Genomic DNA, 8,672 nt, shown 5'->3' with positions numbered 1-8,672 from the left:
GTTAAGCCTTGATTGTTGTTGGTATCACTGGGAGGAATTGCCATCCAGGCCAATTGGCTGTGAGAATCAGCTGTGTCTATGATGGGAGAACTTCTGTGCTGGAGACACCCTTATGGGGCAAGACTTGCTTCAGTGGGGCTTTGGAGCTCACGGAGTCTGCCCCCTGAGTGTGTCCCTTATGGATCTGAGGAGTTGTAATCTGGATGGTCCGACTCTGACCACTGGGTACACTGGCTCTTGGATCTTCAAGGAGGTGCTAATTTAGCCTCTGCCTGAGGCCACCCAGCAGGAGCTGCAGAGAGATCTGCAGAGTCCTCTTCTTTGTTTGGGGTTTGGAGGTGCCCAGATGAGGCCCAGCTGTGAAGCAATGCAAGCTGCTGTGGGGTCTTGGCCCTTCTTTTGGATGTTCTAGGTCCCTCTGACCCAGCTGCAGTTTGTTAGGTAATTTTAGGTTGCAAGGACCAGGCCATTCATATGCAAAAGCCTCTGGGCACAGCTTGGGTGGGGCGGGGTCTTAGGGAATTAACAGGGTGGAGCAAACAGCTATGGCTGATCCTCAGCCCTGCCTTAAGAGGCCCCTGGGTCTCAGTGTCCCTCAGTAATCGCTGCAAGCACCTCTGAGAGAAAGCCATCCTCGAATTCCGCCCACTACCAAACAGTCCAGTTTCTCCCCGTATGCGTCTGGGTCCCCAGAGTCTCGCCTGGAACTGGAGTTCAGAGCAGTCAGGAGATTGTGTTTCCCTCCCTATTGAAAAAGACAACCAAGTCCTCAGTTGCCAGCCCTTTCCACGCCCGCGCCTCCGTACCTCTGGACTTTACTTCCGCAACTCCTCTGAGTCTCAGTGTGCTTCTCTCTTTCCTTCTAGTAGAATTTCCACTCAGCCAGCCTTCCTGTGGTTCTGGATGATGTCCGTTTTGTCTTTTAGTTGTAGTTTTGAAGTGGTTGTGCGAGGCAGCAATTTCAGGTGTTTACCTATGCCGCCATCTTGGTTTCTCCCACCCTTATGATCTTAAATAATATTCAAATATTATCCCTAATCACAAAACAAAGCTGATCTTTGCAAACACATTTTAAATAGGATGAATAAAAAAAGAAATCTGCAGACAGATACTGCAAAGAGAGTCTTCCGAGCATTTTAATTAAAGAGACTATCCTAAGTGTAGCCAAAGGAGGGGGAAATGCCAGATTTTTTCAAAAGAGCTAAATGACAGCCAACATTCTTCTGAATAACAACAGTGGAAATGTGCTAAAAGAAAACAACTACCACACATGTTTTTCATTTATTTCTCTCTCTTTTTTTGCTAACTTAAATTATTTTGAAAGTCATTTGAAAGACACTAAGACTCCATAGATATAGGTTCCAAATTCATATTTTGTCCAACCATCATCACTGGTCTCTGTCATGCCAAAAAGTTGATTTATTTGGTAATTCCTATTGTTAGCTTCCTGGAGTAGAGATCTTTTCTCATAAGCCATCTTTTTTTATTATTATTCCTTTAAAAAAAAAAAAAAAAAGAGCAGAGCTTAATTTCCAGGAAATAGTATGTTTGTTGGAGATCAGTATTTAAAAAAATATCAAGGTAGATCTAATATGTTCAACAAAGTGGAGGGCTCAGCCAGAGAAGTGGGAAAGTTCTCTAGCGTTTGCTTATCATCTTTTTTCTAATTTATTGATTTTAGAAAAAGAGAGAAGCAGGGGGAGAGAGAGAGAGAGACAGAGAGAGAGCGAGAGAGAGAGAGAGAGAGAGAGAGAGAGAGAGATTTGCTGTTCCATTTATTTATGCATTCATAGGTTGATTCTTGTATGCACCCTGACTTGGAGTCAAACCCACAACCTTGGTGTATAGGGACATGCTCTAACCAACTGAGCTACCCGGCCAGGCTGTTTGCTTATCATCTTGCTGCCCAGAAATATACACGTGGAAGTGGCATTCAGGAATACAGTGCGGTACCAAGTTGTTCTCTCTTTGCATCTTAAATATCATCATTGGTCCGCCTAGTAAAGCCCATGGAGCACACAGCTCCTTTTCTGGACCCGATCTTGGAAGGAGGCTCTGTAAATTTCCAGTTTTAATGTTGACAGCAATGCCATACATTATTTTGAAGTGTTTTTCATTTTCTTCCTGGTCATTAAAAAAAAATTTTTTTTTTGTTAATTCTCACCCCAGGATATTTTTTCCAGTGTTTTTTTTTTTTTTTTTTTTTTTTAAAGAGAGAATGAAATGGAGGGAGGGAGGAGGAGAGAGATAGATAAACATTCATGTGAGAGAGACACATCGATTGGTTGCTTCCGACACAAGCCAAACCAGGGCCAGGGATGGAACCTGCAACCCAGGCACATGCCCTTAACAAGGAATTGAACCCCTAACCCTTCGGTGAGCAGGCCAACCCTCTAACCCTTGAGCAACACTGGCCAGGGCTCTTCCCAGTCATTTAATTCTGTCACACATAATGTCACTAAGTAAATGTCATCGTCTTGTCTGTCAAATTCACTAAGAAGTTGATGAGTAAGTTTTTGTGACTATGGCCCATCGTCACTGAAGCTGCCCACAAGGTGCACTTCCAGACTTCCACACTGAGCATGGTGGAAAGGATTGTGTGGAGTTCATGATCAAGGGAACCTCCGCTTTGGTGTCAGTTCCATCACAATGCATCAAGCAGGTAGCTCCATTACCTGTGTACCTCAGGACCACTACAGACAAGTGGTGGCATCATCAGAACCCAGATGGAGATGGGGCCATCCTTCAGGAGGTCACTGCAAGCTTTCTTTGCTGAACATACAGAAGGCCCTGGGGTCCCACTTGTTGAACAGACTGACCTCTGAGAAGTCTGGCTCTTTCTTCCAGAAGCAGGTGGGCTTGGATGAGATCCCCGGCAGACTGAGCCCCAGGGAGGTGGCCCCACGCAGAATTTTGTACTCAGCGAAATATCATTAAAGAATGACAATGAAATAAAGACGTGTAGAGTAACAAAAATTATGAACATGTGTCACCAGCAGGACTCCAGCAAAGAAAATTCTGAAGTATGAACTTTGGAGGAAGGAAAGTAAATGCAGATGGAAGGTCTGAAGCCAGAAGGAATAAAGAGCAAGGAAAGCCATATGCATCTGGGTGAATCTAAATGAACATGGTCTCTGTAAACCAATATTGATCATGTCGTATGGGGTTAACTAAGTAAATTAAAATGTTAAAAACAATAACCTTTATATCAGGAGTGGGATAAATGGAAAAACATTCTAAATTTCTTATATTATCTTGGAGGCCCTTCTCTACCCTCTCCATATATCAAACTCCTATTCGTCTTTCAGGGGTCACCTCAAGTATTGCCCCTCCTGTGAACTCTTACCCACACCCCTCAGAGAAAAAAGAGTCAGTGGGACCCTCTTCTGTGTTAGTACATAATTGTATGTGTACCATTCTCCACGTATTTACCACACCTGCATCCATCTCCATTTTCCCCTACCCACCCCCCAGTCCTTGGCCAGCATGGACAAGGGCAGGACCAACTTTGTTCATCTTTTTGTCTCCAGTGACTGGTAATGTCTGATACACCATTGGCACCTTTGAGTGTTTGTAGAATCTGTCAGTCGATTAGTGAAACCATGGCACAAACAGAGAGGAGCAATCCTGGAGGGCTCTCATGAAGGGAGGGCTCTCATGAAGGGAGGGCTCTCATGAAGGAAGGGCTCTCATGAAGGGAGAGCTGACAGGTAGCATGGGTGTGTCAGGGAGGAGCTGTGCAGGGCATCCTAGCTGTGTGAAGTGAGGTGTGTGTCTGGGGATCTACAGGTGGTTCGGGCTGCAGGGAGTTCAGGGTGTGAGATAGGAGAAGAGGCTGGAGGGGTGGGCAGAGTCAGCTCCCAAAGAACTTTGATGGTTGGACAGAGGAGCTGGGACTGAATTCCAGGGACAGGAACCATTGAAGGTTCTGGAGCAGGGGAAGGACAAAGCCAGAGCTGCAGGTTAGAAAAACGATTCCACCACCCGTGTGTGTGAACACTTGCTGCCTACAGAGCTTGGTTGTTGAATTCAGACCCTGCCACGTGGAAGGGAGATGGACCACAGACCTAGAGTCCCTGAGCTCTCAGACTGGGCAGCCAGGGAGAGCGCGTCCCAGGCTGGGCCAGGGAAATGCTGGGAAGGGAATAGCCCTCCAGAGGTAGGAGGGTCACTCTGGGGAGGGTCTGAGAGGGAACCTAAATCAGATTCAGCTGGACAAGACCCACCAAGTCCTGAGCGCCCCTGGGGCGGAGAAAGAGGCCTCCATGGCCCCGCCAAGTGCTGCAGTGGACTCCACGCTGGGGTCAGGATCAGCAGAGCAGAGCAGGGAAGAGAGAGACCATGGCATCAAGGAGAATGTGCCAAGCTCTCAGTGTGGCCACAAGAGTGGCCAGTCAGGAGAAGAGGGAAGGGACTTCATCCAGGGAGTACAGGGTTCAGCGAGGCTCCAGGACTCCGGCCCTGACTTCCTGCTACCCTATTGTGCCCAGGAGGCGGGCCAGTATGAGCCGGGATGGCCCCCCCTAAGGAGCCCTCCTGTCTCACAGGCCAGCTCTCACAGGCCTCTCCCCGCTGTGGCTCTCAACTTCTTGCCCAAGCCCAGTCTGGGTCCTGCAGGGACATATTGGGCCAAGTTCCAAATGTAACTCCACTCCACCTGGGCTGGCGGTAGGGCCTTCTCACACTTAGAAAGGATGGAGCCTGAAGTTCATCCCGCTCTCCAGGCAGGACTGAATTCACTTTGGCCAGAGGGGACCCCAGGTCGCTGCCACACTGTCTCAGGACCACAGGATGCAGGTTCTTTCTGTCACCTGTCAAGTCCTTGGTGCTATAGTCCTTAGGGAGTGAGGTGCCTCAGCCAGAGACTGGCCCCTTCTCTCCTGCTTGAGAAAAGCTTCTCACCAGGGGATTTGGAATGCCAGACAGAACACACCCTCAAAGGGCTGAGGCCTGAGAGGCCTCTGGGCAGTTAAAGACCACCATGGGCACCGTACTTTATAAGACACATATTAAAATGTACCCATATTCCACATTCAATATAATGAATGTAGCACTATGTAACTATATAGCAGGTTATATAATTCTATATCTTATATATAATCTTAACCATTATATATCTTATATGCATGAGTTTCCATTGACTTTGAGGTTGACTGAAATTATCTTAGAAAAGGAGGAAATGTTATTTTATGACCATTTGTTTCTGTTCATTTGTATTTTTAAACCTTTTGATTTCCCTTTTCCTCTAGTTTCTAATAAAATCCATTTTGGAAAACCACAGCCTGTCTTGGGTGATCTCAAGGAAGAAGGACTCTACTCTGTCCACTTAAGGATGAGAAAAATTAGAGCAGGGAGAGTGGGCCTACTGTTATCCCCAGATGCAAAATTTAGGTAGTCCAGAGGGAGGTTAAAACTCAGTGGGGAGTTTTGTGCTCTGTTCCCTCTTGCTTGGAGGGACCTTCCCCCAAACTCTGTTTATTCCTAATGTACAAAGGTACAAAGGTACATTGCTTTTTCCCAGGCTTCACCAGTCTGCAGGTTCATGGTACTGGACATCACCCATATTTACCGGCTTTTGCCTTTGCTTGCTGGTGCAGGAACTCCAGCATCCAACAAAGCAATCCCCATGATGTTCTAGGGACAGCTCCCATAAGCTCCTTGGCTCCTTCTTTCCCAGCCCCTTGCTGATGCACTTTCCTATGAAACTCCTTGCAAAAAAAATAAATTGTACTGGCCAGAATTACTTAACATGAATGCCTGTGCCTTCTGCAAGAAACCAAGGCTACAGGTTTACATTGTCCTTGAAGATATTATCCTAGGCCACTGGAAATGCTGGAAAAGGAACAGTCCTCCAGAGGTAGGAGGTTCCCTATGGGGCAGGCAAAGGCCTCCAGCTCTGAGGCCTCCAGCCATAGCGTTGTGTAAATAATGATGCAAAAGTAAAAGGCAGATAATAAAAGAAGATATATAACTGCAATATGCTTGCAGACATCTGACGAATATCATTAATATAGAAAGAGCTCTTATGAATTGGTAAGAAAAAGTCAAACACCCCAGAAAACTGCCAACAGATATGAACAGTTCATAAAAGAAATCCAAATTATCGCTTATAAGAAAATCCCACCAAAGACATGCACACTAAAATACCAACGAGATACCAGCTTTTCACCTTTGAAACTGGCTAAGAGTTTTTTAGCAATCAGGGGTGACCAGAAGACAATGAATCATGGACTTTCACACATTGCTGGTGGGAGTATAAATTGATCTTTTTGCCAGAGGATCTGGCTTTAGGTATCAAGAACCTTAAATACTGTGGCCTAATGTTTCCAGTGTTAGGACATTTTAGGGACTAGACATCAGAAGTGCAGGAAAAGTAATACAACAATTTTCATTGTGTTACTTAAGATATGGGAACATTGTAACCAAGTAAAAATACTCCTGTAATAGTGAATGACTTAAATATATTACTTAAATACATAGCACAGGGTGGGGAAAGTAGTTTTACAGTTATAATACAAATAAGTAATATAATAATTAATACATAATGCAAGAATAAACTGTGTTTTGCATACTCACAACTGTAAGTCTACTTTTCCCCCCACAGTGTATATTGAATATTTAACATATTTAAATTAAAAAGTCTAGAGTTTATACTACAGGTCTACTGAGACAGGTGGTATGATATTGTCCTTGCACTGTTGGCTAAATCTTTGTTCTCAAACTTAAGAGTACCTAGAAATCATCTATAAAATCACTTTAAATGCAAATTCTGATTCCATAGGTGGAGGGTGCCAAGACTGCATTTCTTAACCACTCAGAAGTGATGCTGGTGATGCTAATCCACAGATGACTACCTGATTAGCAAAAGTCTAAATCACAAGGGAGAAACATTTTGCATGAACCAATGACACCTGCATCCTGATATTCATGCCCTTGTAATCCCCTCCCCTAGAGTTTGGGCAGGACCTAGTGTTTCATTTCTCATAATCGCAATACCCCAAAAGTGAGGGGGCAGTACTTTTAATATTAGGCTGCAAAAGACCCTGGTTCAGCATTGCTCTCAATCTCTCTTGCTCTCTTGCTTACTCTCATGAAGCCAACTGCCATGTGGTGTGCTGCTCTAGGGAGAGGCCCACATGGAAGGAACTGATGGATGCTCTGTACAATAGTCAAGAAGGAAATGAGACCCTCAGTCTAACAGCCTGTCAGGAACAGAATCTTGGCAACAATCAAGTGTGCTTGGAAGCAGTCCTTTCCCAATCAAGCCTTAGGATATCTGCAGCTCCAATTGGTACCTTCACTGCAGCCTTGTGAGGGCCCATAATCCAGAGGACCCAGCTAACCACTCATATTCTTGATCCACAGAAACTGCAAAAAATATATATAACAAATGTTTGTTGTCATAAGCCATGAAATTGTGGGGGTAATTTTTTACACAGCAATAAATAACTAATGCAGAGGAACTGCTAAGAGTCATAAGGAAACTTTGGGGAATGATGATGATAATGATCTTGATTATGGTGATGGTTTGGCAGACACACACACACACACACACACACACACACACACACACACACGCACGCACTAGAGGCCCAGTGCATGAAATTCGTGCATGGGTACAGTCCCTTGTCCTGGCCTGCAATCAGGGCCATCTTCCCTGGCTGCCAGCAGCCGTCTCTGCCCCCCGCCAACATCCTCCTCCGGTTCCCCTATCGCCCAAATCAGAGCCTGCTGGCTGGGGGAAGGGACCAAGAGGTTGGCCAGCAGGCTCTGATCTGGCGATCAAGTCCTGCAGGCTGGGGGCAGCTCCTGTGTTGAGCGTCTGCCCCCTGGTGGTCAGTGCACATCATAGCTACCAGTCGTTCTGTTGTTCAGTTTATTTGTATATTACCCTTTTATTATATAGGATATATTTCAGAGCTCATCAAATTGTATAGTTTCATTATCTATTGTTCATTGTATGTCAGTATATTTCAATAAAGTTGAAAATGCAATATGAAAGTATCTGGGTGGGATATTTTCACTCCTTTATACAGATATCATTCCAGTAAAGCAAAGCTCCTTTCTTTAATGACATGAGGGCTTATGTGCCTTAAATTCGTACTCTAGTACTGGTTGAAAAATGACCCATATTTCACTTCCCTGAACTCTATTTTATATGATTCCCCTTTATTTATTTCAAATTGTTCTTACATTTTTCTTAAGTTGAGCTATAGTGGGGTCATTGATCTAGGAGTCATCATATGCCCACCACTTTGAATTTATTTTATGAGTCCAGAGCTCAATCACTCAATCTCATATTCATTTAGCAATAGAAAGATGATGATTATGCCAATTCTTGGCCAGGTCTTATAAACTGGTAATTAAACAATGAATTAAACGTATGATTTGCCTTCAGTAAGTCAGTCCACTGTCTGGTGTCTTCAAGCTTGAGAAACACCTACTGCCACAGCCTTCTGGAGGTTATCCTTCATCATCTCACTGAATCTAGCCCATTCATGTATCACATGTGCTCACTGATGTTGGAAAGAATTCAGATGGAAAAGTCATGTAGGCTGTGTCCCAGGTTTGTTGCTGGTAACCATGTTTCTGTGACTTCATTCTAGTGCTTTGCCCCCATCTATCACTCCTAGGAAAGCCCTCTTCACATCTTAGTTCCTAAGACTGTAGAT

The 8,672-nt window shown here is 44.7% G+C and overlaps 1 pseudogene across 1 annotated transcript; it reads right to left on the bottom strand.

Annotated features, from left to right (window-relative positions):
* Nucleotides 1-1,857: 1,857 nt before the first annotated feature.
* Nucleotides 1,858-3,453, bottom strand: LOC308242707 (protein N-terminal asparagine amidohydrolase-like; annotated as a pseudogene). Its single transcript has 3 exons — nt 3,433-3,453; nt 2,412-2,880; nt 1,858-2,124 (listed from the first exon to the last, which is right to left on the bottom strand). The product of its transcript is annotated as a protein N-terminal asparagine amidohydrolase-like (transcript).
* Between the last annotated feature and the right edge of the window lie 5,219 nt (nt 3,454-8,672).

The sequence above is a fragment of the Plecotus auritus genome, assembly GCF_963455305.1.
Source record: "Plecotus auritus genome assembly, chromosome: 2".
Taxonomy (NCBI): domain Eukaryota; kingdom Metazoa; phylum Chordata; class Mammalia; order Chiroptera; family Vespertilionidae; genus Plecotus; species Plecotus auritus.
This window is presented reverse-complemented; position numbering and strand designations above follow the sequence as displayed.